Raw genomic sequence first — 27,124 nt, forward strand, 5'->3', positions numbered from 1 at the left:
TTTGACAAATTTCTTTGGTGGTGAAAAACAAGAAAATAGTGAATAAGCACATGCAGAGCCTGTATTTATGGGGCTTCAGTAAGTCAGCGAGTCATGGGGTGATTAGAGGGCCGGTATTTGTAAAAGGTCATGTAAAAAACACACACACAGAAAGAGAGAGAGAGGGAGTCTGATTCTGTGTTTATAGGATACATCTCTTAAACGTCTCTTAAATACAAAAATTTTTAGACAATTCCCTTTTTCCTGCATTCTCTCGAGTCTGCCGGGAAGTGAAAATACAGGATGTGAGCTGTGATTGTAATGTTTGGAGAGGGTCACATATGAATCATGGCCTAAAAAACTGCTTTCAGCTCTTCCTTTCCGGTTATCCTACGTCTGACACCTGAAGCTCAGCAAACCACAGCTCCCAAAAGTAAGAGTGGAGACTGCTCTCTGTGGTTCAGACATCATTTTATTTCTATTATTTGTTGTTTAAGGCTGTAGAATTAGATTTTACCCAGTTACCTGGGTTGTTTTGTTTGTTTCTCTTTACCTCACATACATTCAAGAAAACACTTCTGGAGTCGTTAGAGTACACTAGGACCAGTTAGGTTCGACTACTAGTGTAGTAATGAGTGTAGCTTGTAATAAAGACCCCAGACCAGAAAATAAGTTTAAATTGCTGGCTTATTATTTTGTAAAAACAGAGAAAGGACAGTTGACACAAATTACATAAAACATTCCACACCACATTTAAGGAAAACAAGATATTTCCTTTCCCTTTTTAGTTCAGTAATTTCTGTTAATTTATCCTATTTATCTCAAAACCTTTTATTTGGCTTTAAAAGGATGTTATTTTCAACCTAGGTTATTGTTTTATTTATTTTAAGGTCTAAGTTCGAGTTTATACTTTAATCTATTTGAATTAACACTGTGTTATTTTAAATCAAGTTTAGTTCTTTAGGCCCAAGATTTAATTTAATCTTGGTCTAGTTCACCCTTAGATTTCAACCATTTCTTATGTTGTTTTAACCCAACAAAATTATTTACATTTCTGTTAACACCATTACAGTGTTAAAATATAAGGTTGACCAAAGATAAATTACAAAGAACAAAAAAATGTAAAAAACTGAAAACAATTCAGCAAAAGGCTGAATAACCCCTTAAACAAACAAACAAACAAAAAGAAAAGTTGTCTCTGTGTCTTTTAACTATTAATCCCGGAATCACTCTGAATGGTTATCCAGTGCTTTGAGAGTCCACTGTTCTTTTGCAGAGGTGTATGGATTATGGATTGTGTTGTAATTGCACATGATCTATGTTGTGTCCACTTGCTTGTGCTTCGACCAGCTAGGTCAGGTGTTGGGTTCGTTATTGAACAGGTACCACAATGGTTCTGGTGCGTACAGGAATCAGGGCAACTCTAACGTTAAACCCCTTCTGCTGTTACTTTGGGTGTTAATGTTAAATCTCTGAGCTCTCTTGCTTTTATCACTCAAGAAATATTTCCAAGTCGCACTTTAGTGTGTCATGCTCAGAATTACTGTTATTCATGCCTTTATTTCATCATGTCTGAATTATTGTAATTCATTGTTCACTTGTCTTTAAAAAAAAAAAAAAAACCTTGGGATGTCTGCAGGCTTCTGACTAAGTCTTCTAAGTGCTCACATCTCCCTGTTGCAAATTCAGTTGCTAGTTCAGCTGATTCAACTGAAAGTACAGTACTGTGCAAAAGTCTCAGACTATCCTCATTTCTTTATATTTTGCTTCCAAGGAGCCAGACCTACTTCTAGGACTTCCTTCTTTCAAAATTTTCTTTGAACTCTGGCTGTTTTTCCACTTATTTTCAGACCAGTCCTTGTGCCTGAGCAGTTTCAGTGGAATGGTTTTATTTGTTAGGGCAATTTACACTGACATATTAATCATTCGCGCATTTAAAAAAAGAAAAACTAACTCAAGAGAGGAACCAGTTAACTTATCTTTAGGCACTTTGTTATTTGCAGCTTGTTCCAGAAATAAATAATTTGTTCCCATTTATTTTGTTAAATCTATGAAAAATGACAAAAAAGCACTGTTTGACATACATAAATCAATATTTTTGCACCAGAAGGTGATTTCCAATGAGCTGTTAGCCAAAAAGCTGGTATAACTTAGTATAATCTACAGCTCTTAAAAAAATGAAGAAACTGAACAACAACTTTAGTGTTGGGCTCATTATCACACCACTATTGAGCTCATAGTGTTAAAATAAGTGAGTGACATTACTTAAGAAAAGTCACTGCTTACAGTAGTTTGGAATAAATACATGGGATGATCCCTGATTTGGGGAAATTATGGCAACAGTAGTGTTTTTAATGATTTGGGGAAATAAACGGCACACTGGTGTCTGTGGTGTTGGATGCATTATTACTCTTATGGCCTACAGTTGCTTGCAAATGTGAAGTTGTATTAACTTATAGATTTTGTTTTCTAGGATGCAGGCTCCAGGTGAAGCTAGAAGTTAAAGAGACTTAACATGAAAACCACACTGACATCTCCTAACGCAGGTTTACAGGCCTGGAGCGGAGCTACTCCAGGGGAGAAGCCCTGAAACTTTTAATAGAGAATGTGCAACTTTATTGTGTATCTCTAATTGTGTTGATGTTGCAACAACCATGTGGCAAAAGAGGCTTTTGTGGGGGAGCTTTCTTTTTTAAATTGCAGGTACCATGACGTGAGTGTTATGAAAGGAGAGACTGAGGTGCAGGTGCAGACTGAGACCAGGAGAGGAAGCTCCAAGAGGACCAGTGGGACGCAGGGACCATTTCCAGCACAGCCAACAATCCAGAGAGGAGTTAAGGCAGAGGGCTGTACCACTCGGCTTGCTACAGATCGTCATGAGGAGATTGTGAACAACAGTGAAATCCGAAAAAGGTGGAAAGTGATCCTGCGGTGACATTGAGGAAGACTACGGGGGTGTAGGACGTGCTCTGCCCCTAACCCTAGAGCAGAAAAACAGATGTGGATCACCAACGATAGAAGTGCCTTGCACAAACGACAAACAGGAGGGAATGTCAGAATTGATCATTTAAGATTGTCATTTGTGCTAAGATATATACAACCATTGCTTTTATGTGTCCTAATATGGTTGTCATTGTGCAGAAAGAGCTAGACGATTAGAAGCTTTATTTCCAGCTTTGTGCAGACATGCTATAATTCCCCATTACACACTTCGATTTCACACTTCTGTGACCTTTGGCAAGTTCCTGTTTTTATAGTTTAGCGAGACGCTCACTTCTGCTGTTTCAGCATGACACACGCTAGGTCGTTGATTGATATCATGCCTTGTATGGTGTCAGGAAGTGACACACACACATACATATGCTTGTCTTGGTGGTTAAGTGAATTGCGTGTAACCTCTGTTGTCAATAAACGAGTGAGGCGGACGCAGAGGAGTTGGAGTTGCTTGGACAGGCGAGTGGCAGCACTGCTCTCCGACGCTCCCCTTGCAAGTAAAACGTACTGAGGTGTCTGTGTGGCTGCTTTCAGTAACAGTTTCTGTTTACCAGCAGGGTTGACTTAAACCCACCAGAATCATTCATTGTAAATTACTTCTGATGTTTAAGGAAATATCTACACAGGTATGCAGAAACCCACTTTCACTAACAATCACTCCTGTATGTTGTAATCTCAGATTGTGATTCTTGATCCAAGTTTATCAGGTCAGATGGATAATATATGAGTAGAAAAACCTTTCTACAAAGAATAAGCCATTCCAGATGAAAATAGCATAGCTCAGATTTTCTGCAACTGCATTTCAGAAACTGAAAAACATTGTTCTCATCAAAGGAAGCATTATATTTAGAAAGTTTGGGGTCCTGAGCAGGGATGAAAAGCTGCTGGAGTGTGTGCTAATGTCTATAGAAAAAGGTTTTATACAACTGGACGTGTCACTCTCTTTTCAGAACAGTGCAAATTTGATCTAATCATATTAGAACTGTTGTGTTTCAGACACAGATGTTGCTAGAATTACTATTTTTGGAGCGAGTATAATATTTTGTATAAGGATGAGGGTGTTTATGTATGAAACTGGAACGCAAACTGAAGACTTCTTACACCGTGGTGTGTAACTCCCTTTAAACAAAAGTGCAAACTGGGTCCAGTTATGTCTTGATGCATGCTCAATCATCCAGGTAACTAAATCCCAAAAGGTTCATTCTGTAAGAGAAGATAAGATAAGACTTTAAGAAGAAACAAGCTGGTGAGTAAGACGACCACAGGAATGTAAAGCTGCATTATAGAGTCTGACAGCTGCTGGTAAGAATGACCTGCGGTAGCGCTCCTTCCTACACTGTGGGTGTAAAAGTCCACTGCTGAACGAGCTGCTCAGTGCTCCTACAGTCTCATGCAGGGGGTGGGAGGTGTTGTCCATGATGGATGTTAGCTTAGACAACATCCTCTCCTCCCCAACCTGCTCGATGGACTTCAGCGGACAGTCCAGGACAGAGCTGGCCCTCCTGACCAGTTTGTTGAGTTTCCCCCTGTCCCTCTCTGCCATTCCACCACTCCAGCAGACCACAGCACAGAAAATAGCAGACGCCACCACAGTGTCATAAAATGTCCTGAGGAGTGTCCTGTTCACCCCAAAAGATCTCAGCCGCCGTAGCAGGTGGAGACGACTTAGACCCAGTAGAGTCGTTGAAGGAAAAGGAAAAGGGGGACAGGTGAGGTGCATTTCATGTCCCCGGTGCTATAGGGGGTTGCAGAGAGGTGTGAAGAGCTCTGGTGGATGGGGGAGGGAAGAGCTACTGAATCAAACCTGTTAAAAAACTGGTTCAATCTGTTAGCCAGAACCTGGTCTCCAGACTCTGGACCCCCTCCGCTCACAGTGCTCCGTCCAGTGATGGTGTTCAGTCCTCTCCGCACACCTCTGGTGTTGCTCTGCTGGAGCTGCTCCTCCACCTTCCTCCTAAAAGGAAGCATTACATTTATAAAATAAAAGACTTATTTTACATTTGTTTGTATTTTTTGTAAGATAATACACTATATACACAGAGTTTATCTGGACGTAGTGTTTTCAGTGTCATCAAGTGACTCTAGAGGATGAAAACCTGTTGGAGTGTGTGCTAATGTCTACAGCAGGGGTGTCCAAACTACGGCCCGCGGTCCATTTTTAATTGGCCCACACTTCAACTTTTGCTTGAGTGTACTGCACTTCTTAGTTTTAACACCAGGGGAAGCTACTGTTGATCAAAGCAGACAATCCTAGAAGAAATTTACCCCAAGTTACTAAACAGGTCAGAACCAAAGAAGCGAAAGGTAGAAGGTGAGTGCAGAAAATTTCAGACACGGTGGGAGAGTGAATATTTCTTCAAAGAATTCAAGCAGAAGTGTGTCTGTTTGACCTGCACTGAAACTGTGGCAGTTATGAAAGAGCATAATGTACGACGTCATTATGAAACCAAACATCAGGCCTATGCATCCTACACTGGTGCTGAGCGAGAGCAGAAAGTAAAGTAAATGGTAGCTGTCCTGCAGGGTCAGCAACAGCATTTTTTTGTGCTCAAAAAGTCCAGGAAAAGGCTACAATAGCCAGCTATGAGGTTGCCCAAGACATGGAGTTACAGAGGAGCTGCTCGATCTTAAGAGTCTAAAAGGCACAACAACGGGTATGGATATTTCTGAAGCTGTGTCAGGCTCAACTGACAAAATGGGACTTAAATGGGACAAGCTGTGTGGAGATACAACAGACGGGGCTCCAGCTATGGCAGGTGCACACAAAGGAATGGCGTCTATGATGTGCGCTCAGGTGAAAGAGACTGGAGGTGAGGCTGTTAAAATGCACTGTACTGTTCACCAAGAAGCCCTTTGTGCCAAGACAGTCAATCTTGGAGATGTAATGAACACAATTGTTACAACTGTCAACATAATTCGAGCAAGAGGACTGTACCACAGAGAATTTCAGGCTTTCCTTTCTGATGTGGATGCTGAATATGGGGATCTACTCTACTACTCGGAGGCGTGCTGGCTAAGTTGTGGCGCCGTGCCGAAGCGTTTTTACTGTCTGAGGTCAGAAATTGACCATGTGTGAAAGAGAAGGACTGACCTCTTCATGAGCTGAATGACCCGCTATGGTTGGCAGACCTAGCATTTTTAGTTGATCTTACTGATCATTTAACCACCCTGAACAAGAGCCTACAAGGGAAAGAGCAGCTTGTACCACAACTTTATGCACTCATGAAAGCATTTTGTGTGAAGCTCAATCTCTTTAAGACACAACTGCGCAACCTCAACGTTGTGCACTTCCCCACACTGAGATCAGAACTGATTATCCATAGGCCAACCTTTCTGCTAAAAAAGGGAAATATGTGTCTGGGATTGCATGTCTCGAAACAGAATTCAGACAGCGCTTCCAGGATTTTTCTGTCATTGAAAAAGAAATCAAGCTATTAGCCACTCCTTTCTTGGTGGATGCCGAAGAAGTGGAAGAGAATCTGCAATTAGAGCTCATCAAAATCCAGTGTGATGATTCTCTGAAGAATCAGCATCAGCAGCTTTCCCTCCCCGAGTTCTACAGGAGCTTGGAACAGGAAAAAAATGATCAGTCTATTTGGCTCAGATTTGCTCCTTGATCAAATGACATTTGTCTGGACTTTTGGCACAAGTGGCGTCAGATTAACACTGCAGCTGGATGGCCCGATTTACATACCCAGTTCAGCTGATACTCACCAGAAATCTACACTATTGGACAGACGAGCCAAAAGATCAGATCATCTTCTTTGAATAAACAAGCACCAGCACAAGCTGGTCTTTGCCAACAGCTATCTCTGCCAGAACAGAGACCAAAGAAAATACACTGACACCTCTGATCTGCTTGAAAAACTTAGATTCATTTAAAAAAATTAAATAAAAACATCAATATACTGGCAACTGTACAAGGGGGAAAAAGCCATCGTAAAAACATTCATGCTTAGACAAACATTTAAAAGCAAATAATGGTTTCATAGGTTATCACTAGGCTTTATGTAGCCTGAGGTTTGGTGTCAGAAGGTGTGGATGTCCAAGAACAATGACAGAGGTACATACGGTCTCCCTGGCCTGTCACCTTGACCTTGCTAAGGTCCAGTGTGGCTGCCATGACGACACTGAAAGGGCTCTTGGGAATGTGATCTCCACCGTAGGTCACGCAACTCCCAGGGGACCCTGTCACGGGAAAGGGAAGCGATCCACATTCTCCCATTTAATATGATGCATAACAGCCAGAAGAACGCTTCCTTGTCCACGCCCGCATGTGTGAGCATTTCTTCTCTCGCCTGTTGCACAGGTGTATATTTAACAGCATGTGTTTTGTTGTGGTTGTTGATGATTTCAAAGTCTTTCATAGCCTGCTGCTGCTACTGCTTTGACTGGTAAACAGTTCAAATGACAGCTCAAAAGGACTTGTTTACATTAGCATACCAACTATAACCCTGTTTATTCATGTTTATTCTTGTTTTTAAGTCCTTGCGATTGTGATTTTAATTTTGATCTTGTCAATTTCGTCAAACATTTTCATAAAAGTGTTATGAAGAGTTGTTCCATGTAGTATGACGGAAAACATTCAGACCGTATTATAGACCAATACACTAAATAAACAGACTGTTTTTTGTTAGTACTCTCTGTGAGGCAGTAGTATTCTTACCACTGCAGCTGAGTCCTGGTCCCTCTGCCTTGAGAAGGATCCACTTTGACCCTGAACGGTGTCATTGGAATAGCCTAAACACAAACAGCCTTTGTCCTGATGGCAGAGGACAAAGGCTGTGTTAGCATGTTACCTTTGCAGGTAATGCTCTACAGTCATTTTTAGCCTCAGACAGCAGGTGGGTTAAATAAGTTTCCCTGTAACATCTGTTTCTAAACATGTTACTGTTGTTTGGAATATTTCTTTGACATGATCATATGTTTGCGCTCTTTACTCTCACACACACAGATTTATGGAGCTTTACCTTGACCAGACTCTGAGCAGCCAACAGTGAAGTATGTTGGCTGGAAGGCTTTGAGGCCCGTCTTTGCCACTCCAGGGTCAGAGACCTTCACCTTGTTTGGAAGACAGCCTGCTCCAACATTCATCTGTGGGCACAAACACCAAAACTCAAGAGACTTTTCAGTGAGAAGAAAAGACAAACCCTGCATGCCAGAGTGAAAGTGAGAGCGCGTGTGAGTGCATACTCACCCTGAATGGACTCTCAGTCTCCCCAGGAGACCATCACAGTGTGCTTCACAGGCTTACGTGGGGTGTAGGTGCAGGTGTATGTGCTGTTGTCATTATCCTTAACCTAGACATCCACAGAATTGACTTCAACATCCTTTGCAGAAGACGAGGGATAAGTTCAATCAGATTTAACACACCGTATTTTTCGGACCATAAGGCGCACCAGTTTATAAGGCGCACTTTCGATGAACAGGTCTGGTTTCATACATGAGGCGCACTGGACTATAAAACGCATTAAGCGAAACAAAACAGTCAGATAAGTCAAACTTTACTCAACTCTTTCTTCTTGCTTCCTCCACTTCCGTACCATTAATTCATTCATGTTGAAATCTCTCGCAGCTGCTCTATTCTCATGTTCTACTGCGTGACTGACAGCCTTGAGTTTGCAATCTGCTTCGTAAGAATGTCTCTTAACAGGTGCCATTTTGGGGTCCTTATCCACACACAATACAGTAATATTATGTTGAAGCGCAGTACGTATCACTCCGCGAGGCTCCTGACTATGTAGCCGTAATGCTCCGACAATCCATCAAGCGGTGCGACTTCGTGGCTTACCAAAGTCATACTAAAACTTTTTTTGACAGATTTTTGAGCGCCATGTATTACATAAAATCAGTTCAAGGTTAGTAAGCACAACCAGAATTCATACATAAGGCGCACTGTCGATGTTTGAGAGAATTAAAGGATTTTAAGTGCGACTCATAGTCCGAAAAATACGGTACATGCAATATATTTAATATATTTGTGATCATATACAAAGCCAGATATTGCTGGGCTATAATTTATAATTTTCAGAGGAGCTTTTCCTCCTTGCTTGGCATCAACTGTGAATTCAGTGGGTTTTCCAACAGTCAGACCACTGCTCTGAAGGCCTGGACCGTACGCCTTTACCTAGAGAAAACTATTTTAAACAAACAATTAAAAAAGGAAAAAGTCAAAGATCTACTATAGCCAAAAGATCATTTACAGATGTTACGAAATCAGTTTTACTTATTTTTATTTACGAGTCTGTCAGGTCAGCAATAGTACTTCCTACAGATGACCCATCAGTGTTTATTCCATGACTGTAAACATGTTTCCATTTGTCACTTCAGTCTTTACTCTGAAATACAGGAAATGACATCACGGCTCAAAATCTTTGTCGTTAAACCAATTCTTTATTTAACTTTTTTTAAACTTTATTTAAGAACTTTATTTAACAGACTACATTCAATAAAAACTTGAACAGGAAACTGATTTTTCCTCCAGCCACTGAAAAAAAAAAAAAGGAAGGTAACCACTGAACACAAACACTACAGAAGAACAATTTATAAAGATTAACATTGAACTACATGAACAGTTTGATTCATAGCCTCATTTGAACTTTAAGGAGAGTCTATCTGAACTCTGTGGAGCCTGATCTCCAGGGTTTTAAGTTGGACCCTGAAACCAGAGGATGTTTCTCTCTCTTCAGATTTGCTGTCATCCTGTGATGGGAACGATTTCAGCCCTGCGTGATCACGCTGATGTTTGCAAAGAGCAGATAATGAAGTGAATGTTTTGGCACATTGGTAACAGTGAAACAGTTTATTAGTAACGTGGGATCGTTTGTGTGCAGAGTATGAACTGAGATTACTGAAGCTCTTGTCACACTGCTCACAGCTGTAGTTTCCTTCCATGTGTGTACGTTCATGCTCGTTACGATTACCTGAACGTGAGAAGCTTTTGTCACAGTGTCTGCACTTGTATGGTTTCTCTCCTGTGTGGACTCGTTTGTGTGTTTTAAGGTCACCTGCAGTGGTGAAGGATGACCCACACTGATCACACAGGTGCTTTTTGACCCCACTGTGAAAGAGTTTATGTTGTTTTAAGTCACCTGATGTGGGGAAGCTTCTCCCACATTCTTTGCAGTATTTCAGTTTGTCTCCAGTGTGTTTACGTTGATGTATTTTTAGGCCGTCTTGCTGACTGAAAGTTTTTCCACAGATGTCACAACGAAAGTCTTTCCCACCACCACAGCGATGACAGGGTTGAGAAGTGGATCCATCTGTGTCGCTCTGCTTCTAAACAAAGACACAAAGACAGTGTAAGTCAGTCCTTCAACACTTTTATCCTGAACGTCGCCTGAAATAAAGAGCATCTCAGCAGATGTCCAATAACATTTTACTGTTTTGATTAACACACTCAGTTTACTGGGCTACAATAACTACAATACTACCACCATAATACTACAGGAATACTTCTTTAATATTACAGTAACATCTGACTTACACTTAAGTACTACCACACTACTGTTTTTAGGGTACCCATGGTAAACTACTGTAACACTGCAATAATACTAATTTAATACTGCATTAACAACACTGTAATTGTGCAGTTATAACACTCAGCTGACGGGATACAACAAAAACTATTACCCCCAATGACGCTGGGGGTAATATTAAATAACATTAATAACATTAAATGGGTATTTTAACACTAATGTTTAAAAGTACTAAAGCTATATGTAAGCAATGATACTACGGCTACAATACTGCAATACCATTACGTAACGATACAACTTTGTTAACCATAAGAGAAGATTACTGAATGGTTTGGTTTTGTACTTATTTTATGTTTTATTTTATTCTATTTACACCTGACAGAGGAATGAGCCGCTGTAAACCAAAAGCCATTTATACAGAAAAAATAACAACACCATGATATACCACAAAGCTGCCTGAAGATTAAATAACAGCAACATATCAATTAGTTAGTTTTTCATGATCGTGTAAACAAAAATCATAAGTGAAATGAAAATCTGAATAATGGCTCAGAGCTACTCTTCGGTGCAGTAGAAGTGCTAACATGCTAACACAATTTAATGAGCAGACTTGTTCCAAACAGTCAGACTGAACTTACAAGAATAAAATAAAAATACATACCTCACAGTAACTGCACTTGTAGAGTCTCTTTCTGGTGTGGATCTGTTGGTGTCGTCTCAGGTGATGTGGAGCTTTAAAAGTCTTCTCACACAGGTCACATTGATAAGGTCTCTCCTCAGTGTGGGTAAACATGTGCCTTTGTAAGTGTGCGTCTGTTGTAAAGTATTTGCCACACTGATCACACCAGTACACATCTTCTCCGGAGTGAATGCGTAGGTGTATATTTCGGCTCCATAGCCGGCTGAAAGTTTTTCCACAGATGTCACAGCTGTATGCCTTAATTCCAGAGTGGGTAACTAGATGACTCTGTAAGTGGCTACTGTGAGTAAAAGCTCTGCCGCACTGATCACAGCTGTAAGCTTTAACTCCACTGTGGATGACTTGGTGTGTTTTTAGGGCTTTCTTCCAGGAAAACGACTTTCCACACAAGTCACAGCTGAACGGTCTCTCTCCAGTGTGGATGAGCTGATGTTGTTTTAGTTTAGACTTCAAAGTAAAATCCTTCCCACACTCGTCACAGGTGTTTTTTTTCTCTCTCTTTCTTCTGTGAGGTTTGTCGGCCTCCTGAGAGCGCTGACTTCTCGGTCCATGTTGGTCCTGCAGTGACAGAGATACAAACAGAGGCAATGAGTGAAATGCATTCATTGAACAAACTGAAGCTTTAAACTCCCTCCATTAACACTAGTTTTAAACCTGAAGGTGGAGTGTGGCACCAAACACGTTAAAGGTCTCTTTTCCCCACCTACTGGTAGTAGTAACACTAGAGCTGGGCGATAGAACGATAACGATATGTATTGCGAAATAACTTTTTCTTGATAGAAAAATTAAACTATTGCGATAGGCCTCATCTCTCTTGTCCTCTTAAAAAAAAAGAACAAGAACAGCCAATCCAAATTAACTAGCGCAGAGCCGAACCAATCACAGCCGCAGCGTCACGTCACGTGACTTGTTACAGACAGCACAAGTGCCAAGCCGCACATGTATATTTGTTTGGGAAGCAGCCAGCCGCCGTGCCGCCCAGGTAATGGAGGAAATGAGTGTGCCGACTAGAAAAAAATCAACCGAGAGCGTGACCGAAGGTTACCGAAGAGAAAACAGATGATGGTTCCAAGGCCGGAGAGATTGTCGAACAGAAGAGCCATAGACGTTACGTAGTGTGAAGGTATTTCGGCTATTTCAAGTCTGACAAAAAACAGAGTAGCGCGCACTGTAAATTGTGCCGAAAGCAAGTCTGGAAATACAATAAATAAAGCGCTAATTCGTCATTCGGCTTTTGTCAGACTAAAGTAACTGTTAAAACTGTTTGAAAAGCTAAGCTATACAACAAGGAGAGATTGAGAATTTCCTTTTAGTTCTCAGTTTATTTGATATTGACAAAAGTTAGTCAATTTTGTCTGTTCTTCTGTAAAACAAACAAATTTATTTTTAGAATTAATATTTTGTTTCTAAGTGGAATTGACAATTTAGTAGTCTGTTTTGTTTGTTCTATTTTGAAACTTAAACGCTTTAGCGGCTGCCTTTTGTGTAGTTTGCAATATTTGCCTTTATTTATCTGAAAAAGTCTCATGTTCCTTAAGTACATCTACCCTGTTGAACTTATTATGGGAAATAAATATTTAAATCAAAACAAGCTGCTGATTATTTCACATTTTACTTGTGAGCAACGGCACATTTAAATCGTACAAATATAGTTATTTGGCTTATATCGTGATATATATCGTTATCGCCTGAAATGAAAAAAACATATCGTGATATGAAAAAATCTTATATCGACCAGCTCTAAGTAACACATTACATCCAACCTGGTGTTAAAGATAATTAATCATTGTTCAAACACTGTTGTTCACATTGTTCAAAATCATGCCCATCCCTCCTGCTTGTAGACAAATATTAATGCTAACACTCAGAATAGTAATAAATGTTTACCAGGTCTGTACTTTTTTTATATTTCCTGTTGCTGTTTTCTATTTTATATTTCTATAATTGTCTAATATATTCAATAATAATAAATCAAATGTAACAGTTACTAGCTTGGTTCAGTGAAGGATGAAGTCAGAGTCTGACTGTAACCTGAGGGTTTTTTTTTTCTTTTACTCGCTACATTAAAAAATATATATCTGTATTTTCTACTCCTTACATTTTTAAAACAGGCTTGTTACATTTGGATTAAGTCATTTGAGGGGAGTTATTGCATCACTGTGGGCATCAAAGATCAAATTGATTTGAGCCTGAACAGTAACACATGAAATCCAATCCTGCATCATACATGTGTGGTAAAGTCCTCAAAATGGAGCATGTAACGATCACCGTAATGCAAACCGTAAATTTTATCTGAGCTGAAAGGTTTAAATCACCGTCAGTTTCATCCTTCTATGTGGGAAATAGATTCAGAGTTTGCCGACATTCCTTATCATACAGAGGTCCATCGGCTGAGTTGGGGAAAAGTTCTCAATAAGAGTTTCTGAGGTCAGCAAGGAAATCTGTCAGTTCATGGACATGTATGATGCGGTGAAGGCATTTCAAGTGAAGCTGTCACAAATGCACCAGTGCAACCTGCCTCACTTTCCCTGTTAAGTAATGTTGAACCACGTCGGCGCACTTTGCTGATAAACTGAGCGCACTGAGTTCGCACGGCGCTTTGGTGACTGTGAAGCACAAACAGAGAATTTCGAGCTTCTTCTCAACCCATTTATGTGGAAACTGCACCTGTGCAGATTCAGATGGAGCTGCAGTGTAATGGTACACTCAAGGCAAAGTACGACACTGAATGGCCCGCAGAGTTTATTAGTTCCATTCCTGCAGCAATGCCCCAGCTCCGTCTACATGCAGCTCGAACCTTGTGTATGTTTTCATTTCTTTTTTCTGGGGTTTTTGGCAGCATGTTCATATTTCTAACTTGCATAATTTTGACAGGGTATATTTTATGAAGCTCAAAATATTTAAAGGTAAAGTTGATTTTTTAAGTTTATTTATTCTGGAATAATATTCCTGTCTGTTTTTATTCATATTTATGTTTAAAAAATATTTTTTAGTGTGTTCAATAAATGTTTATCTTGTTTGGCCCGCGACCTAAAGTGTGCCTTGAGTTTTGGCCCCCTGTGCAATTGAGTTTGACACCCCTGGTGTAGAGGATGGAAATCAGCCAGGACAACTCATGAAACATCTGCAGACATCTGGCTGAATTCAGTTGTGTACATCCACAGAGAGCAGCAGGTCAGCTGATCACAGCCTGTACATTAAGAAAATCGACTGGAGCTCTCAATAGAAATGATTGTGAGCTGTGACTCTTTTCCCCACACTGAGCCATTACAGCTGGCTACATTACAATAATATAGCACAAGGTTCAGTTGGTTTTGCAAAAAATATGTATCAGTACTTCAGCTTTTCATGGAGTATTTCTTAACACTAGTATCTGTCACCTTCTGTGTCAAACTCATTGTTTTCTCTGCAGTGGCTGAGCTGAGTCCAAGTAGCTGAAATTTCCTCTGCTACTCCGTCAGACTCTTCTCCTCCTGCTGATCAGCTGGGACACAAAACAGAACTTTGTTAGGCTCCACACTGCACTGAAGAGTCAAAGTGTCTCATATGTTCATCTGACCAAACAAAGAACCAATTTTAGCTTCCTTGGGTGGACAACTTGTTTGAAACAGACACAAAAGGTTTGAGCACCGATACCAAATTCAGCAGTATGGCACACCAGTACCAGGAGAGCAATTCCTCTTTAAAAAATGCCCTGGCCAAGAACAAAAACAGAACAATCGATGGAGCTGCATAAACGAGTACAGTGTTTCCCAACCACTTTGCCGCGGCATATACGTGTGCCGTGAGAACTGATCAGGTGTGCCGTGGAAGATTATCCCATCTGAGTGGGTTTAGAAATGTGAGCCATGATCTGAGTAACTCTCATCACTCGGTCACCCTCCGATTCTCTATTTGTATCAAGTCCATTGCACTACTTTCAAGCATTCTGTCCTCTAATGTGTGCCTTCCTCCTCTTTGTATATACTCCTCTTATATGTTATTTATTCTTACCGTCTTTCTATTTATATTGTTTTCCATGCACAGTTGGTGTGGAGCACCCACAATTTAGCTGAATATGTACAAAGACAATAAAAGACTATTCTATATATCTTTGTTCCTCCATTTCAGTTTTGTTTGGAGCTTTAAAAAATCTGCAGTACATTTAAATGTGATAAGAACACAGATCCCCTCTTAGGGTTCGAGGCTGTATTTGTTTTTAAAATGCATCTCTGGCCTATCATTATTATTTTGCTAACAGTTAATCGGACTCATTTACTGAATACTGATCAGAATATATCAAATTATCTTTGAAATGATTTTAATAACAGGCGTCTCAGAGTGAGGTCAGATTTTACAATCAAATGCCCTGTGGGCCGACACAAAACAGCTGATAAAGGCAGCTGTGTTTTAGCCTGGAATACATTTATTTTTACCTATCTTTTAAATGGATTTCATTATAGCATTTTTACCGCCAACATGTTGGGGCTTTTGGAGCCGGAAGTGACCTTATATGGATGAACGGTGCCGCTAGCTAGCTTGGTTAGCAGGCTGCATTCATAAACTGTGCAGGTGCCACAGAGATGCTAATTAGCGCTTAATAACAGACTAATAAAATAACAGAAACTCTGATTACAATGAGCTCATTTAAAAGCTTTGGTCTAATAAAATTATTTTCTTCTCTGTGTTTCACAACCTTTTGCTGATATCTTTCTGTGAATTAGTTTATAGCAGCTTGAGTTAATTTAGTCAGATTTTTTTTCAACTGGTTCACAAAAACCTGAGAACAGACACCGAAGAGAGCAACAGAAAGACTCATTCAGGAGCTAAACTCAAGATTAACTAAACTCGGATTAACGTTAGCTTGGTGCTTACCTTTAAATCAGTCTTGACAATAATCAGAGAGAAAAACGCCATAAAGCGGGAACTCGGCTTCTTCTTCTTCTGCTTTTGGATTTTTTGGCAGTTAAAGCTTTCAGGCGCATTACCGCCACCTGCTGGACTGGACTTTTCATATCCTAAACATCATCAATTGGTCACAAATTTGTTGGAGTTTCTGTTAATAGAAAAGATGGAATTCAAGGATCTTGTGATTTGGTTTCTTTGTTTTCACCATTTACTCTACAATTTTTTGCCAGTGTATAGCAAACCCCACAGCTCAAATCAATGAAGAATTTAGTATTTTTTAAATATTGCTTAAATGTAGTCCTAAGTTTTAATCCAAACATGTGATAGAGGTTTACCACCAGGAGAAGCAGACTGTAAATAAAAGACTGTGCTACTGAAAACCGTTACTTTGGATTGTAAATATGTTTCAATTTGTCACTTCTGTATTTGTATATGGCTCAATCTATTTGTTATGAAAGCAAAACAAACAAACTGATGTTGTATACATTGATTCAGGATTATTTACTTCGAGTCCAGAAATCATAGCTGTCTCATCAGATCCAGTTGTGACATTAGCTATAGTTTCCGCGGAGAGTACTTGGTTCTGTATGACAGCACAGCTTTTAGGTTGAATTCAAGCGCTTGAGTACAGCCTGATAATTACAGGCCTGCAAACTGTTTGCTGATGAACTTTGGAGGTAAAAGTACAGACAGCCTTAGAAGACACAGGACACGAGATGGGTTCAACATTTCTTTTGAGTTCCATGTAACAATCCCTAACTCTGTAATTAAAGAATGTGCCATTTAATCTTGGCTGGCTAAAATGGGGTGGCTGCCGTTCAGGATTTAGCACAAGTCAGCTTTTGATCAGAAAGTTTTCTGGTTTGATCCCTGGCTGCTCCAGTCTGAGAGCCAAATATCCTTGGACAAGATCGTAATCCCAAGTTGCTTTCTGATGCATCCATTGGAGTGTGAATGCTTTATAGAGTTTGTGAAACAGTTGTACATGTGGTCAGATTGTTTTGTATTTGTGTGTGGATTGAAGCACATGCCTGAGAGCGCATCAATCACTGCACATATTTTTTAAATCTTAGTTTATATTTGTGGATCATACTGTATTCATTTGTAACACTTTTGAGACAGATTTCTCTCCACATAAATGACCGATGTTCCCTGAATGCCTCACATACAGCTCCAGCACATTTCAATACAATCTTTTATACATTCTTCTCTCGTACTTCATCTGTTTGGTCTGACATTCAACATAGTCACAGCTGCTTCTCACCTGTGGTTCGTTGGTCTATGGCAGGGGTCTCAAACTTCAATGAGCTGTGGGCCACTGCTGGCACTGTCATCTCATGTGAGGACCACTTTACTGTTCAAGTAGTACAAAAAACAAATAAACAAACAAGAGAAACCCCACAAAAATATTTTCGAACATGTGGTTTTGTTTTTGTTTTTTTAAATTTCAAATCTTGTACAAGAAGACAAACCTGCCAACATGAACCAAAGTTCTTTTTTTCTCACTCTTAACTCACTGAAGCCCTTCATTGAACTACCAAATAAACAAATTGGTACTCTCTTTCTGACATGGCAGCACTTCTGTTATAATTATGTTCGTATTTAACAAAAAAAAAAAAAATGCAGACATAAGTGTACACATTCTTTTTTGACTGCTGGTAAAAATTGTTTTCTTTACAAATAACTCTCTCACTGAACTAACAGCCAATCCCTCTACAAGATTGTGTTCAAAATCAGAATCAGAATCAGAATCAGAATTAGAAAGGGTTTTATTGCCAAATGTTGAGCAGGTTTACAACATTAGGAAATTGCTGCGGTACTTAGTGCAAACATACTGTCAGATAACACTTAAATAAACATAAAAATTAAAATTAAACATGCTAAGTAGATAGATATATACATGAGTGCAGGTGGTGATCAGTGCAAACATGGAATTGATGCAGTGAACACAGTGTAGGGTCATGTGTTAGTGGTGGGAACAGTCATATGGTTATTGTTCATGAGTCCAACAGCACAGGGGAAGAAACTCTTCTTATGGCGAGAGGTTTCTGGTGCGAATGGACCGGAGTCTGAGGGGAGCAGGTCAACAGACTGTGTCCAGGGTGAGAAGGGTCAGCTGTGATCCGAGCTGCACGCCCCAGTGTCCTGGAGGTGTACAGGTCCTGCAGAGATGGGAGTCTGCAGCCAATCACCTTCTCAGCAGAGCGCACAACACGCTGCAGTCTCTGTTTGTCCCTGGTAGTGGCTCCAGCGTACCACACGGTGATGGAGGAGGTGAGGATGGACTCGATGATTGCAGTGTAGAATATGTATGGGTCGGAAGAAGAAAGAAAAAAGAAGAAGCAAAACACCCAAAAAGAGAGGGAGTCCAGAGCTTTTTTTTTTTTCTTGGCACTCGGCCTACCCCCATAGCAGACGGCCTGCCAGAGAATCGATCCTGCGTCGTTTAACTCTGAGATTCACCTGCTGGCCTCTTAACGCCTGAAGTATATATTAAGTTTCTTTACACATGACAACATACCATATTTTTTTTATTGGCTTTCACAAAATGGGACTGCCAATGTTGGAGGGGTTACTGTGCTAAAGCCTTGCTGCTACCCTGCTTGGAAACCTGCTGGCAGCGCCACTATGTTTTCACCAGATTCTTCAGCATCAGCTTTTTACCTCATTTCAGCACACCTACCTAGTCCCACTTATCCGCTTTATCTGCTCATGGCTCTACCCACACTCACCACTCCTTCAATTAAGGTAAATACAACCAGGTCATTAGGAAAAACACACACAGCTTATCATCTTATCCTTCTACAACACCTAAAATCACTCTGTTCATTTGTTTGCTAGATTAGCCGCTAGCATACACACTGTGTTAGAGCTTCTTGCTACCTAGTTAGCGATGCTACACACCTGTTACTGTGTATTTTTCAATGATTCAGCACTCCTTCGTTTTCTTATCCATTTTTAGACAGTAATTGAGATCAGCTGCACACTCCACAGAGGTCCAGAGTACTGTTCATAGCAAAAGTGTAATGCTGTCCTTGGAGATTTTCACATAAGACTGTGAGTGTGTAATGGATTTAAATGTAATGTAATGATTTAATGTAATGTAATGTGAGTGTGTAATGATTTAAAAGTGTTGAAATGTTCAAGCACTCTACAGCCTGGTAACATGGAAAGTTTGAAAAGAGCAGCAGAAGGTATCAGTACTGTAGTGTAACTTGTTCTTGTTCTTTTCATTTCATAATAGTGAACAGAGTGCAGATTATTATCAACAGCTACATCCAGCCGGGGTGAAAGTAGTGTGGGAGACCATCAGGACCCAGCTGGGTTTCCTTGGTCCAGAAGTTTGGAGAAACTTCTTCCTTGTCTTTCATCACAGCTGTCCTGTGCCAGATGTTCTGTTGACCCCACTGAGAGAGGCATCTGTGAGAAACATCAGGAAGACTGAAGCTAATGGCAGGAATGAAGGGAGGACCTTGTGATCTTCACCAGCAGCTCCCTCACAAGAAACTCGTCAGAAGTCCACTGCAGGCATGCCCAGAAGATGGATAAGCCAGCGTCTCATGAAGACACTGGAACCAATCTATCTTCAAAACAGTGAGTTTTATCAACAGATCATATGCTCTTGAGACATAGTCTGGTCATAACGATTATACACAAATCATTGGTGTGTTTAAATTGTAGCAGCTATGTGGTGTAGTGTATAGCAACATGTACTGTGAGCTCTGGATTTTGTAGGTGAAAGCAGCATGACTACAAAAAGCTTTCATGGTCAACATTTCTGCCACTATAAAGCAAAAATGTATCAGGAATTCATAGATCAAACTTTATGAGTCCCTCTTGTGGGTTCAACCTATCATGCATTTCATCTCCTTTACAATAACACACACTGACATGATTTGAAACTTGAAATTGTTACCAATGAACCAACTTGTTTCATTTGAGATGAAACAAGTTGGTTCATCAACTGTTCATCAACAGCAAGTTTCATTTCAAACAATGAAAACTTGCTGATCGGAGCTGGCTTGGCCCTGGCTTATCGAAGATTAAAGAAAGCAGAATCAGCTGTTCAAAACCCCCACAAGGCTGCCCGCTGGGATTGAAACGATGGGACGAGTTGTGAGTTCTCAAAATGGGCTCATGGATAAGATCTTGGAGAAGCTTGCGGCTGCCGTGAACACTCAGAATAAGACCTCTGAGCGCAATGTGGATTACATCTTGGAGAAGCTCACTGCGGTCGTGAGTTCTCAGAATCTGCTCTTTGAGCACAAGAATGACAACATCACGGAGCGCAAGTTTGATAACATCATGGAGAAGCTCACGGCTCTCCAACGGGAGATTGAGAGACCAGTGTCGGACTGTTAGAACAGCTTTGAAATTCACATGAGTTGTTCGCACTAAAGTAAAAGGGTTCTGCCGGAGGTTTCTTCCTGTTAAAAGGGAGTTTTCCTTCCCACTGTCGCCAAAGTGCTTGCTCATAGGGGGTCATATGATTGTTGGGCTTTTCTCTCTGTATCTATGAAGCGCCTTGAGGCGACATTTGTTGTGATTTGGCGCTATATAAATGAAATTGAATTGAATTGAATTTTATTATTTGCTTCGAGCCCTGTGTACAAGGAGCTGCATGCTAAAACATCTTTTGTTTAAAAGGGTTGGCGTAATAAGCAAATGCTTCAGCCAATACCTTTGATTAGCCTTGTCTCATGCTTTCTTGCTTTGTGGTAAATCTTTGTTCTGTCTTCACTGAGATATTTGAATGCTAATCAATAAACATATCAAACCAAAAAATAAAAAACCACCATCACTTCATGCGGCTATCACTTGTGGCGCCAGCTGTGGTCTCAAGGCTGGAGCTGAACCAAAAACACCCTGATAACAGAGCCATGTCACTGCAACCAGGCTGGAAAAGAAAGGTGGGCTTTGGTCCACTGTCTTCCATACAAAGGATGTTTGAAACACTGTCATGACTGCAGCCATGCAGATAAGTAAGTGGTTGCAGTCAATAACAGTGTAGTGTACATCTGTATTGTTTAAAATAAGTTTGACACACCACAGCTAAAGTGTAGCTTTTAATTACTGTCACCTGCTACAGTTTAACTAAGAATTACCAAGTGATACATTCTGGGGTCAACATGAAGAGCTTAATTCCTTTCTTGCTCAGTGTGGTACTTAATGGATTGAAAGAAAAAAGATGGCCCCCTTGTAGTTCACACAAGGGTTGTAGTGATGATTCAGGGTTTTAATTTGTAAGGTTTTAATTTTGAGCCATCATAAATGTTAAAACAGGAAAGTATACTATTTAACCTACGAGAGCCAAAGCTAATAAGCTGTTTATATATAGCTACTTATAATTTTAAGAGGGACAAACACCAATGAGTAGACCTCCCAGAATGGGAAAAGCACTCTTTGTGTGGTTTGAGTAAACAGTCAAGTTGTTCACAACTATGACTGAGAAGAATCCGCCTGTGTACAGCAGCAGGCTGCCTTCCTAGAATTTGGATATTCCCCGTGCGCTTGTCTCTGCATTGTGTGCGTTACCTCTCTTGGAAAATTAAAACTACAGCAGCTTTTTATGCTTTTTTTCATTCACTGTCAACTTACACCAAAGGTCTACTCTGAAGAAGATTCTTCAAAACATTCAACAGAGGCACCAATCTTTCTAGGAGTTGAAATCCCAGAAAATTCGCCCCTAAGTCAGACTGTACAATACAGAAAATAAAAGAGCTACATCTCAGACTCTACAGGCTTCAGTTAGCATGTTAAATGTGAAAGTTCAGTCAGAAAAAGACTGAACAAAAACGGCCTTAGTTGAGCCATTAACTAAAGTGACAAACATTGCTCTAAATAATACTCCCCTAATCCAAGTAGTCACCCAAACCTGGACGTGGATTTAGAGGCCTGAGGACCATCTCACACAGTTATTTAGAATAAAACAGGTTTTTTGTTTGTGTCGTGGAGGATGTCAACATAATGTGTACAAGTACCCAGTAAACATCAGTGCAGACAGCTGTCCATAAAAATCGCAGCGTTACAAATTCTTTATTTGACCTGGATTTTCACTTTGTGTATATTAAGGCATCCAAATGAAATCATGTTAAAGAAGCAAACACATGTATGTGAGCTCTGATAATGAGCAACTATCATTCAAGATATTTAAGCTGCCCGCTGATTGAAGAAAAAAACTAGAATATAAAAAACTGAATTTCAGCACAAACACATTAGAATCTTGTGGACGTGTGCCTTTTACATGTTGGTAAAATGTTTAGGATGAGATGGAGATATAACTCTCATGCACCCTGAAAATTATGAAGGTCTAAATATGTGTCAAAGGGACTCACTGAACATCAGTGGATTTCTATGGGGCAAACGTACTTAAAGCAGCCACTGTGACCATTGCTGCAGAGCAGAATGAAGAATACTGATGGGGACTGTGAGGGTTTGTAGTTAAATTCCTGCTCTTACAGGATCAGTGAGTGTCTGTTTAAAGACTATTAACATACTTTTACATCACTATGGAACACCAGCATTTCTGCAGAGGACAGAACCCCCTGCTTTAAACTACCATGATGCTCTGTGATATGTTGTCATGGCAATATGGTGTCAAATAAATACAAATATACAATATATATTTGAAGGAGGACAAGACGACAGGCAACTGGAAGAGCTTTTGAAACAGGAAAACTTTTTTGGATTTCTCTTAATTTACCTGGAAATTTTGCAAATACAAGTCAAGGAGGAAACAAGGAGGCAGGTTGGATTATATCTGAGGACAGGACGCATGAAGGAGAAGCATGAGGAGAGAGAAAACAGCAGAGCGACGGTGCAGAGCTAATCATGGATCAAGTCGAAGAAGCAAGCATCAAAACTGTGCGTAAACATAACACACAAAAAGTTAAAATTACTGTGCTGATTAAGGAAACATTACATTTGGTTAGTTTGGGGTCTTGAGCTTCAGGTTTGTGGGTTCAGTTGCTCTCAAAATTGAGGAAAGACAAAAAATGTTTCTTTTGAAAGGTTGTTGGAGGATTCTTACTGTAAGAAATATCTGGGTGTGCATCTGCTTTTATTTTCTTTTTAAAAAAGTTGAATTTTATTTAGTCACATTGGAAAGAGAAAATTGGAGGATCAGGACAATAATGTGGCCAAATTTACTGTTTCCTTAATCAGAACAATAATTTTGATCTGAACTAGAAATGTTGAAATGGGTTATTTTCTTTCCTCTCTACTGATCACTGTGTTACATGTTTAGTTACTTGTCAGTCTACATGATTAATGGTACTTTTAAAAAATGCAGTTTATTCATAATTTTGTAGAAAAAGGCTCTGCACCTGTGAAAAACAAATCCAAACCCCCAAAATCACTGTAGATCAGAGTAGCTAAGCTCTGGTTAACTGCAATTATATTACAGGAGATTAAAAATATTAGGATGATTGAAATAAACAAAGATTGCTTTAAGGTCTGAAGATTTGACTTTCTTATTGAAAGAGACGAAAACTAATCCATGTGTGACACTGAGAAAAACTGAAAGCTAAAAAGATCTGGAGGTCCAACTATTGTTATACAAATGTGCAAACTTGATTTAATGACATTAGAAAGAAAAATCAGATGTTTAAAAAGGTAATAAATAAAATTGATTTTTATATTACTTGAAAAAATGATGTTGGTTAGTGCGGCTGTATTTGGAAAAACTGCTGGGTCACTAGTAAGATGAGATTTAATGTGATAAACTGAGGGAAGGTAATATAGTCTGCACACTCACTATTATTGTTGTAATCCACACACCACCATTATTGTTGCATCCATACACCAGCAAATATTTTATCAAACATTAATCATAATTGGTGATCAATGCAAGTTTTAAGCAATTATATTTATTTGCATTCAAAACCAATTTACAAAATATCAAAAAGAATCTTGTTTTTTTTTAGATAAAAAGACGTTTCTAACTGACTTCAGTTAGCTGAGCTGTAGAGGAGATTGATGAGCATGCAATAAAGTGAACTTGTTAGGGAGAGATTGCAATCAACTCAAATTTTGATGATAGACACAGATAAAAATAACTGTTAAAAAAAGTAAAGGTTTTGTGCAGCTGGGTGTTGCAGCCCCTTTAGAGGAAAATGTAAACTTGGTTTAACGAGGTTAAAAACAGAAACTGGGATGATCCAGACACATTTATTGTTTCTTTAATCCCCACAATAGTTTGAGTTTGTGCTAAAATGTCTTAAAAAGCTGTTTTGAGTGATAAGTTAGGCTTTTAATATGTTAAACTTGCATTAGATAAGACAATGTACCACTGAACACAGGAGGGATTATTGCTGAAAATGGGTCTCTGAACACCTCTGTAGATATTCTATTAAAAATCATTCATGGTTTGTGATCAGTGTTAATATTAAGCATTTATATGATTATTTACACTTTTGATTAATTGCTTTGATTCAATCTGAAACCAAATTTGAGTCTATTCAGAAAACAAGACATTTCTAATTCACCTCAGACCTTTGAGCTGTAGTCTACATTGTAATGATAGTGTATGGTTATTGATCAGAGCAGATGATATGAGACCTTCAGGAGAGACTGTTAAAAGGTTATGAGCTGTCTTGATGCAGAGAAAGTGGAGTTTGTCATCCTTGAATGATGGGATTCAAGGATTGAATGATGCTCTGCCTCTGTGCTCAAGTTCAGACATAGGCTTTAAGCAACCATGAGCCACTGATACGCGTGATAGATTAATCAGCATGTATCAAGTGGGCTTGTTAAACAGCTCTGATAGGAGAAAGTCAATGAGCACGCAATAAAGTGGACTTGTTAGGGCCAGTTTACCATCAGCCTTGCTAAAGTTGAACTTCATTTGTATTTAAAGACAGACTTTAAAGAAAATTCTTAGTTGAAACTGGTGATAAAATCCAGGTCAGATACAGTTACATACAAACATACAGTACACACTGCTGCTCAAAGGTCAGAGGTCAGTTAGAAAAGTCCCTGATTTTAATAAAAAATTGGCTTTAATGTAATATCACATTAAGGTTATCAGTAATGTTTTCACAGCTTTAATCAAATCATTCATCATCCATAAGTTGTGATGGAAAAATGTCTGCAAGCGTGCAGGAGCCCATTTTTAGAGACAATCACTCCTGTGTTATAATGTTCATTGAAGTTTATCAGGTGAGATGACCAATAGATGATAAAAAATATCCATCCATCTTCATCCGCTTTATGTGAGGCCGGGTCACGGGGGTAGCAGCCTAAGGAGAGAGGCCCAGACCTCCCTCTCCCCAGCCACCTCCTCCAGCTTATCTGGGGGAACACCAAGGTGTTCCCAGGCCAGTCGAGAGATATAATCTCTCCAGCGTGTCCTGGGTCTTCCCCGGGGCCTCCTCCCGGTGGGACATGCCTGGAACACCTCACCCAGGAGGCGCCCAGGAGGCATCCTTGTCAGACGCCCAAACCACCTCAGCTGGCTGCTTTCGATGTGGAGCAGCAGCGGCTCTACTCTGAGCCCCTCCCGGATGGCCAAACCTCTCATCCTATCTCTAAGGGAGATGCCAGCCACCCTTCGGAGGAAGCTCATTTCTGCTGCTTGTATCCGCGATCTCGTTCTTTCGGTCACTACCCACAGCTCGTGGCCGTAGGTGAGGGTAGGGACGTAGATCGACCGGTAAATTGAGAGCTTCGCTTTTACACTCAGCTCCCTCTTCACCACGACGGACCGGTGCAGCGTCCGCATTACTGCAGCTGCAGCCCCAATCCGTCTGTCGATCTCCGGCTCCCTTCTCCCATCACTCGCCAACAAGACCCGAGATACTTGAACTCCTCCACTTGGGGCAGGAACTCATCCCCGACCCGGAGTGGGCACTCCACCCTTTTCCGGCTGATAACCATGGCCTCAGATTTGGAGGTGCTGATCCTCATTCCCGCTGCTTCACACTCGGCTGCAAACCGTTCCAGTGCGAGCTGGAGGCCTTCACCCGATGAAGCCAACAAAACCACATCATCCGCAAAGATCAGAGATGAGATTCTGAGGCCACCAAAGCGAAAGCCCTCTGCCACTTGGCTGCGCCTAGAAATCCTGTCCATAAAAATTATGAACAGAACCGGTGACAAAGGGCAGCCCTGGCAGAGCCCATCACCCACCGGGAACGAGTCCGACTTATTGCCAGCAATGCGAACCAAGCTATTGCAACGGTTGTATAGGGATCGAATGGCCCGTAGCAATGGGCCAGACACCCCATACTCCCGCAACACCTCCCACAGGACACCCCGAGGGACACGGTCGAATGCCTTCTCCAAGTCCACAAAACACATGTAGACTGGTTGGGCAAACTCCCATGCACCCTCAAGTATCCTTGAGAGGATAAAGAGCTGGTCCAGTGTTCCGCGACCAGGACGAAAACCGCATTGTTCCTCCTGTATCCGAGGTTCGACTAGCAGACGAACTCTCCTTTCCAGCACCCTGGCATAGACTTTCCCAGGGAGGCTAGGAGTGTGATCCCCCTGTAGTTGGAACACACCCTCCGGTCTCCCTTCTTAAAGATGGGGACCACCACCCCGGTCTGCCAGTCCAGGGCTACTGCCCCTGATCTCCTGCAACATTGTAGAGGCGTGTCAACCAGGACAGCCCTACAACGTCCAGAGCCTTCAGGAACTCGGGGCGGACCTCATCAACACCAGGGCTCTGCCACCAAGGAGTTGTTTAACTGCCTCAGTGACCTTGCCCCCGGAAATTGGCGGGTCATTCCCCTCATCCCCAGACTCTGCCTCCTCCTCGGAAGACGTGTCAGTGGGATTAAGGAGGTCCTCAAGTATTCCTTCCACCGCCTGACAATTTTCTCAGTTGATGTCAGCAGTGCTCCGCCAGCACTATACACAGTGCAGGTAGAGCACCGCTTTCCCCTCCTGAGACGCTGACGGTTTGGCAGAATCTCTTCGAGGCAGTCCGAAAGTCTTTTTCCATGGCCTCTCCGAACTCCTCCCACACCCGAGTTTTTGCTTCAGCCACTGCCCGAGCCACATTCCGCTTGGCCTGTTGATACCTGTCGGCTGCCTCCGGAGTCCCACAGGCTAACCAAGCCCGATAGGACTCCTTCTTCAG

General features: G+C 40.8%; 1 pseudogene across 1 annotated transcript in view; it reads right to left on the reverse strand.

The window, feature by feature from the left end:
• Positions 1–9,579: 9,579 nt before the first annotated feature.
• Positions 9,580–27,124, reverse strand: part of LOC146511099 (uncharacterized) — a 42,474-nt pseudogene continuing 24,929 nt past the window's right edge. Inside the window, exons 4-5 of the transcript XR_014876136.1 lie at positions 11,113–11,709; positions 9,580–10,251 (exon numbers count right to left, since the gene is read on the reverse strand). The product of XR_014876136.1 is annotated as an uncharacterized LOC146511099 (transcript). The remainder of the gene's footprint in view (positions 10,252–11,112; positions 11,710–27,124) is intronic.

This window comes from Neolamprologus multifasciatus, chromosome 9 (assembly GCF_963576455.1).
Source record: "Neolamprologus multifasciatus chromosome 9, fNeoMul1.2, whole genome shotgun sequence".
In the NCBI taxonomy this organism is placed as follows: domain Eukaryota; kingdom Metazoa; phylum Chordata; class Actinopteri; order Cichliformes; family Cichlidae; genus Neolamprologus; species Neolamprologus multifasciatus.